Below are 8,314 nucleotides of genomic sequence, written 5' to 3'. Positions count from 1 at the left end.
GAGCACTTCAGAAATTTTCATCAATTTGATAATTATTTAAAGGTGTTATGTACTAAACCAACAATTTTTGCAAAAAATTTACATAGCAATTTAATTTCAAAACTGTCAGTAAATATAATGTTTTATCTAAATTAAATTTGCAGTAACATATACTTGCATACAAGAATGAGACGAAAATATAATAACATTTTTTACATTATTTTTTAAAAGTTGCTTTCAGCATGAATGATCAAAATTTGACTACAATCCATTACTCTTTTGAGAACGTTGCTATAAAAAAATTAAGATTTTTGTTTGAAAATTCAAATTAAAAAAAATTCAGATTTTTGTTTGAAAATTCAAATTAAAAAAAATTCAGATTTTTGTTTGAAACAATTCCATTGCTTTTATTTCGCTGATTATAGATTATGCGTTCTGACATAAATAGGTTTAGAAAAAAGCAGGTGTAATATGTAAACATTTTAAACAGAGCTTTTCAGAAAATAAATTTAAAAAAATTAAGCAGATGCTAGAGTCAATTTTCTGGCATTGATCAATTAGCCATAAAAAAAAACTATATTATGCATTTAAAAACTTGCTTTGCAAAGAACCTTACTGATGAAAACTTAAACAAACAAGATTCTACTCTATGTTGGTTTAAATTTTTTGCTTTAACAATAATGTAAATAAATGTTCAGCTAAATTTTAAATATTAAGCCAAAGAAATTTTTACTATTATCATTATTTTAAACATCATAAAAATATTCACTTCTTATCTTAAATTTGAACTAAATAATTCAAAATTAAGTGAAAAATACAATGCTAGTAGTATAAATGCTCATAAGCTGGAGTTAATGTTTAACAATGATGTTAAAATTAAATTTTAAAGAAACCGAATTTTAACTTCATCTAATTTCAAAATTACTTAAACATTACTATCATGACTATAAAAAAATTTCCAACATTATATCTTATTAAGTTTTATTAATGAACACATATCTGCCTACCCCATTTTCTAAAATTTTGAAGATTTATTATAAAGTTGCTGTATAAATTACCCAATGCAGTAGTTAAGAATAAAAAAAATGAATCAAACCAAATCATGACAAACATTATTTCACAATTTAATTATTTTATTTTAAAACAAAACACAATATAAACTTCACTCAACTATAAAAGCAATATATTCTTACCGTCATTGTTTAACATAAACATATAATCCTTAAGAACACATATTTGACATTAAATAAAATAATTTTTATTGCAAAAAGCAACAGTTGGACTATGTGTTATCATTTTATTATTATTTTCTAATAAAAAGAATTACAAAATTTTACAGTAATTTATTTCATGCAGTTCTTTTCCCCTCAATTGCATTTTTTTGTTTATGAGCAACTATATATCAGAGCAATAAACTGATGAATCTGCTTTATTGAAAGATTTTATAAAATTGTCAGCAACAGTAACCACACAAACACACAGCAGGGATGAATCACACAGAGATCTTCAAACTTCTGCACAACAACAAGAGGACTTTCAGCTCCGGCAGATTTAAAGAGAATCTAACAGCATATACACATCAGTTGTTTTGTTTTCTGTCAGGATTGAACTTACGGGCCCTCGTATTCTACCAGAATGTCATTTTCCATTTGCATTATCCAGCAGCCCAGACGAAGCTAAAATTATAAGAGAGAAAAAGTTAAACTTTACATTGAAAACACTAAATTTAAAACTATTAGCATTGAATATTTCTTTAAGACTTAAATCATTTAAAAAAATTTTAATAGGTCTAAAATTTAATAGGTAGATTTCTGTAACAATACCTAAACCAAAAAATCTCAGTATCACTGCGCAAGAGTCGAAAAATATTTCATTTATAACCACTCTCAAGTAATAATTTTATTCTTTCCTAATTATTTTTTATTAAAAAGAAATTATAGTTCAAAATCCTTAAGCCCTTCTGAATCACTGGAGTTTAAAAGATAATTCCTTCTAGAAATGTTGTTCTTTCTTTCATTTTTTCAAAGAACACCATAATTTAATAAAGAACAGGAAAGGAAAAAAAAAACATTTTAAATCTTATTGAAATCTGACTGTGAGTGGGGATTTTGTTACTAATTCAGATATTTGGAGCATAGGAAATCTGTGAAATTGGGGAAGGGGGATTCCGTTTTAAAAAATACGATTTTTTGGCCACCTAAATCTATGAACTTTCCATGATTTTTTTCTTTTAAATAGTTAAAATCATGACATTTCATGACTAATTTTGTTCAATATTGAAATGCCAGACTTTCCTTTATGTAAATTGACAGAGAGCTAGTCTAGAATGACCAGACACAAGATATCAGGGCAGTACTATGTAAAGTTTTAACTGAGTACAAATACTTTAGGATCTCAGCTCAAGTTATCCATAACCAAAATTGTTCACAGTCAATCATTTGAAATAAATAAATAAATAAATAAATAAAATAAAATAAAAATGAATATTTTCATGTACAAGGGTGGCTATTGTACAAGTGAGATATCTTTGTTTCGATTCAAGATGAAAGTTATTTTAATTAATTAATATTATTTAATAACGTAATTATGGCTCATTCTTAATGATACAATTCATGGATTCAGTTGGCTGGAGTTCAATTAAAATATCTTAAAATACATTAAAAATAGTTTGCAAATTCAAATATATATATATGGATCACACTCTAGAACAACGGTTTCCAAATGATGTTAGGGGTTCCGTGAAAGAGTTTTGACAGTTGAGACTTTTTGAACAGTTTTTGAAATCTGTAATTATATTTAAAGTAATATGCCAAAAAATGGGAAATGAAAATTTTAAAAAAAATATCTAATTTTTCTAACAACAATTTTATAAAAGTATGAAAAAAAACATGCATTTATAAGAATTTGCAATAGTATTTAACATTGCGCCTTTCAAATCAAAATAAAATAACAGATTTTTTTTTTAATAAAGAAATATGTTTCCCTAATAACTATTTTCAACATTTAAAAACAGTTTTTAATAGCAATATAAAAACAAATCTTCAATTAGACTAGATTCATCTCTAAGACAGTGTATATTCAACTGTTAAACATACGAGTAAAACCTAAATTAAGATTATTAAATATAAAACGATGAAAATTTTTTTTTCTCCTTTTAAATATTAAAAGTTCAAAATAAAAATAAAGTTTTTTACCCTAATTATTAGCGGACTATTTAATCATTTAGGGCTTCATAGCCAAAAAAAAAAAAAAAAAATTTGGAACGGCTTTTCTGGAATTGTGCTATTTAATGTCCTGTTAACAGAAGACACAGAAGAAAGTATTTTCATCTAATTTCTGTTTGTATTTATTCGTCATTTGCATGCACTTTACAGAGCTACATGCTACCTTCCTTTAATCAGGATAAATATAAATACTAAAAGGTCTTTCATGCTCTATCCATTCTTTAAATAAAAATTAAAATTGATCATGAAGGAAAAAAAAATATGATTACCACAAATATTAAAAATTTTAAGTCTTTTCCTTATGTTTCACTGCATTTTAAAAATATTTTTGCACTGAGTTTGACTTCCTAGCCTTTTCAACAGTTTCAGTAGCAGCTGATTTAGAACGAAAAAAGAATATTTGTATGGAAATATTTAGCAATCCTGTTTAGGTATATTGAATAAAGTGAGTTGAACTATTTTTATTGCTGTCATTACCATCCTGACTCTTTATGAGTTGATTTTAACATTATTGAAAATTTTTGTTCTTGATTAGTTTATATTAGATAAGTCTTTGTACAAAATATATAAAAGTTTTTACAACAGTAACAATATTTGTTTCCTGCAGAACAGCAATCAAGATGGATAAGAAATATTATAAATTTCATGGTAACTGCTGCATAATATACTAAATATTTTACATATAGGGAATTTTAGGGATTTTTATTGTCATCAAAATACAAAAACTTTATTACCATGTCTATAAGTGGTCTGCAATATTTTTTCTTTATGATTGGCATTAAATGAATTCGAAATTTTTTTATAATTTTAAATAGTAGTAGACAAGTAAATAATTATTGATAGTTAAAAGATTTAATTTAAAAAGGGAGTTCTGAAAAAAAGAAACAAATTTTTAGAGCAAAGAAAAAGAAAAGCCCTAAACTGATTCGTGCCAGGTCCATTTCATTATGTATTAGTAATACTTTTTAAAATATTCAACCCAGCAATAAATTGAGTAAAATCTCTATTTTAATGGGCGATTTTTTGAAAACTCAATTATAGATCTAAAATGTACAAAAATCAGGAGAAAAGCCAGAAGAAAATGGCAAAATCCAGTAGTCTGCTGGTAGATCCAGTAGAGTTGGCAGCTATGCTGCAGGGTAAAATAAAAAAATTGTCCATACATCTTAAACTATACTATTACCATTCATCTTAAAATTTGTAAACATATGAAAATACATCTTAAGCGCATACATCTTAAAATTTGTATAACAATTGTAATGACAGCTTGAGATTCCTAATGACAGAAATGAAAATAGAATAATACAATGTAATTTTTATTTATTTCACAATCTTAATTTAAATTTAGTACATTGAATTGTATACACAATTTTAGATGCTAAAATTTTGGCCGTTTTTTGTGTGATAATTTTGAATTTTAATATTTTATTTAATGTTAAATGGAAATTGATTAAAAATGTACTTAAGTATTTTTAATACCTTTGCATTTTGTATCATTTTATTTTTTAAAATCGCTACAATAATTTGTAACCGTTAGGGATAAATAATTTTTTGTATTCATCTTAAAAAGTCATTGACCACAGGGGAAATTGTGAGCCCAAGTCAAAATTCCGGAAAATTTCTAGAGTAAAAAAAAAAAAAAATTTTAAATCGAAACATTAGAAAAAAATTTAATCAAGGTGTTTTTGTACTTAGTTTACTTAAGTTATACTTAATTTAGTTTACATAAAATATATTTAAAATTTTACACATACCTATGATGACTTAGAGAAGTAATTGAAATTTACAAATATGTCTTTCTTTCTTGAGTTTATGATTATAATAACTATTTACTGATAAAAAATGAATATTAATCTTGAATATAAGCTTATAAAGTAGCTCTCCTTACAAACAAATAAAGTAAACTGCGTTTTTAAGTTCCACCTTTGAAAATTTGATTTCCGAAAACTTTTGTGATCAATGATTTTTTGAAACATCTGAACCTTCGATCTCCGGAAACTTCCGAATCACGGTTAGAGAAATATCCAGAAATCCGGATTTTTTCTGGAGCACAATCAGCCCTGATTAAGTTTTAGGGTATTTTTAAAAGACTCTGTCGTCAAATGAAATAAAACTCTTTTTTTTCTGAATAACAAGCTATTTTTATAACTGCTGTGAGTTTGCAACAACTGTTAGGACATCCTAGTTCCCACTGAATTTCATAAAAAATTCCCTGACTTTTCCAGGTATATTAGGTAAATTTCAATGGAAATTCATCTCATATTTTATTTATATCATGCGATTCTTTATCAGAGAACTTAGTTTTTTTTTTATTTTTGCTATGTCAAAAATTAGACTTTGTTAGAAAAAACATTGAACGAGAATGGAAACATAAAAAAGTTTCACTTAAAAGTAGAATTTTATAAAATAATTGTAATAGGCCCACGGGAGCCCCGGTCATGTTTGACCTATCTTTAGCCAATATTATTATCCATGCTAGTTTCTGAAAACGATGTAAAACATCAATAAGAAGTAGAGACACATTTTTGTGAAAACGGTTTTATATATTAAAATATATATAACCGTTTAATATTTGAACAATGCTACATTATCTGGGCTAAGAATAAGTCTTTGATTCAAATAATTTTCATTCATAAAAATCTCACTAAGTTTTAAAAAAGCTGAATAACTTTTAAAATATTCAAATTTTTCTCTGATTCTAAGTCAGGATAACTCACTAGAGCAAGATAGTGTTGTGAGGCCACAATGGGCATCACATATTTCATAACTTTTAAAATTTCTTTAATTTCTTAAACTTATTTTTTTACTCATTCTTAATCAAATTATAATTAAATTATAATTAAATTAAATCAATTAGTTAATTTTTATAATGGCGAATATAAAATATTTTATTCTTTTCTCATTGATCAATGTAACGACTAACTTTTTATTTCAATACTAATGTAGATTCATTAATTCACCGTTGCGCCTAATCAATTTTTTTTTTTATTATTTATAACTCTTCATTCCTAAATTTCTTACTTCAAAAATGTTTAAATTACACGGTTATATTAATTCTCACAGTCTTGTTGGCAATTTGGGATTACCAAGGTATTTTTCAAACCTAATATTGATTATGGGGGGTTGGCTTTATTTTCAGCTATGTTATTTTTTGATAAACCACCAACTCTGGATCTCTTCTCATGATTCTAACTGTCTGTGGGGAACAATTCAACTACTTTTAAATTTGGCTTTTGATTAGGTAGGTCATGGGAGATTTATTCCCTATAGCCTGCCCTTATTAATATTATATTATGCAAAATTTATTTAGCTTAAAGTCTTATTGATAGAATATAAATTTTGAATCTTGAGCTCTACAAATAACTACTAAATACAAGTTTTATTATAATTTATGATCCAGTTTACATCTTCAACTTTAATTATCCTGTTTTTCATCACTATCTTCAATTAGTCAATTATACCATACAACTTCCAACCACACCTGAATTTTGTCTTCACAAGTGCATATAATTATAAATTCTCTTAGATTGTAAGGCGGTGGTCAACTTTTTAATCTTCTTTGTGAAAGAGCTTTAAAAAACACTGTTAATGTAACAAAACCAAATTCCTTGCCTTGGACTAACAAAAAAACAAAGAATGCCAAGAGGCATTTTAACTGTTACGCATGTTTTTATTTTAAACTTAATATCCTTATATTATAAACCTAATATTAAACCTAATATAAACCATTACTTGATTAAATTTAAAATGAAAGAAAATTGCTTCAGTGCCAAATTACCAAAGAGAGTTACTTTATCATGTACTTCTATGCAAATAAAGTATATCTATTTTTGTAAGATCATAAAAAATTTACATTGACCCATGAAAAAAGAGGGTATAAAACGCAAAGTAAGGGGGGGAAAAGACATACTTAGCAGATAGGGTAAAAACTTCACATAGGAAATTAATTTCTAATGGTTTGTTCTGTGCATCATAGTCAACATTTTATCAAGCAAATACCTTCAGGGTTTTTAAGCAAAATATATCAGTAAAGGATGCATGCGTAAAAAAACATGCACATTTCAATGTTAAACTTAAAATACATTCTGGCATTTTTTTGTCCTTTATTCCTTAGTATATTTAAGATGTCAGATTTCTAACATGAATCCATCATTACCATTTTTTCGCAATAATTATCATCCATGATACTAAATTGTTCGTTTTCAAACTATTTATGCCCGAAGTTACTTATTTTAAGTTTTTAAATCCCTAATTTTAACAGTATGTTATGACCTAAACATTATTTACGAATTAAGACACTGAAATACTAAATAAAAATAAAATAATAATTCTAAATCTGAAAAATTGAAATAAATTCAGACTTTGTTCACATTTATAGGAAAAAAATTTACCACATTTTATTTTTTTCTGATTTTTTTAGAGGCACGTCATTATTAACTTTAAAACAACTCTCAAAAACTATATTTTTCAAAATTATACATGATTTATGACAAAGAATGATAAGGACAATTTTTGACAAATTTATAAAATTTGACCTTCTTAGCTTTAAAATAAATGTAATCTTTTATGAACTTTTGTAATTTCCCAAAGTTTGCCTCTATAAAAAAATGAAAAACTGTACCTGTAGCAAAAATGTAAAGCATTTAGGAATGAAAAATCACACATTCCAATATGTATGCTAGCTGAATAACTATTTTCATACAAGGTGAATAAAAAAAAATATTCAATGAATCAGTACTGGATAAATTCTATATTTTTTGAAGTAACAATTATGAACAGGGTTAAACTTTTATAAATAACATACAAACATCCTAACAGGGATAAAACACTATTTTTGCACATTCATGATGTACTCTAGCTTGGATCTTGCTTACTTAGCTTACCCTTATAAAAGTTATTTTACATATAAAGAAATTTTACTCCACAAATTTTTTTTTCTTTAACAGGAAAATAAGGTAGCGGTGCCCAACCTTTTTAAGTGAAGGACCACTTGCACGGCAGGTAGATAACAAAGGGTCGCACGGACATTTAGTCATGTCAGATGCAAATATAATGATTTTAATCTAAGCATTATGAAGCACTAAATAGTTTTATCAGTAAACTTAATAACA

General features: G+C 26.0%; 1 protein-coding gene across 9 annotated transcripts in view; it reads right to left on the bottom strand.

Annotated features, from left to right (window-relative positions):
• Positions 1 to 1,094: 1,094 nt before the first annotated feature.
• Positions 1,095 to 8,314, bottom strand: part of LOC147816935 (uncharacterized) — a 266,782-nt gene continuing 259,562 nt past the window's right edge. For all 9 annotated transcript variants that reach the window (XM_087152938.1, XM_087152936.1, XM_087152932.1 and 6 more), the window contains one exon: positions 1,095 to 1,655. The gene's annotated coding sequence lies outside the window, so the exon portion shown is untranslated. The remainder of the gene's footprint in view (positions 1,656 to 8,314) is intronic.

This window comes from Parasteatoda tepidariorum, chromosome 1, assembly GCF_982258835.1.
Source record: "Parasteatoda tepidariorum strain Cologne lab strain chromosome 1, Ptep-v5.0, whole genome shotgun sequence".
NCBI lineage: Eukaryota > Metazoa > Arthropoda > Arachnida > Araneae > Theridiidae > Parasteatoda > Parasteatoda tepidariorum.
The sequence above is the reverse complement of the archived record's forward strand: the minus strand, read 5'-3'. Positions and strand labels throughout refer to the sequence as shown.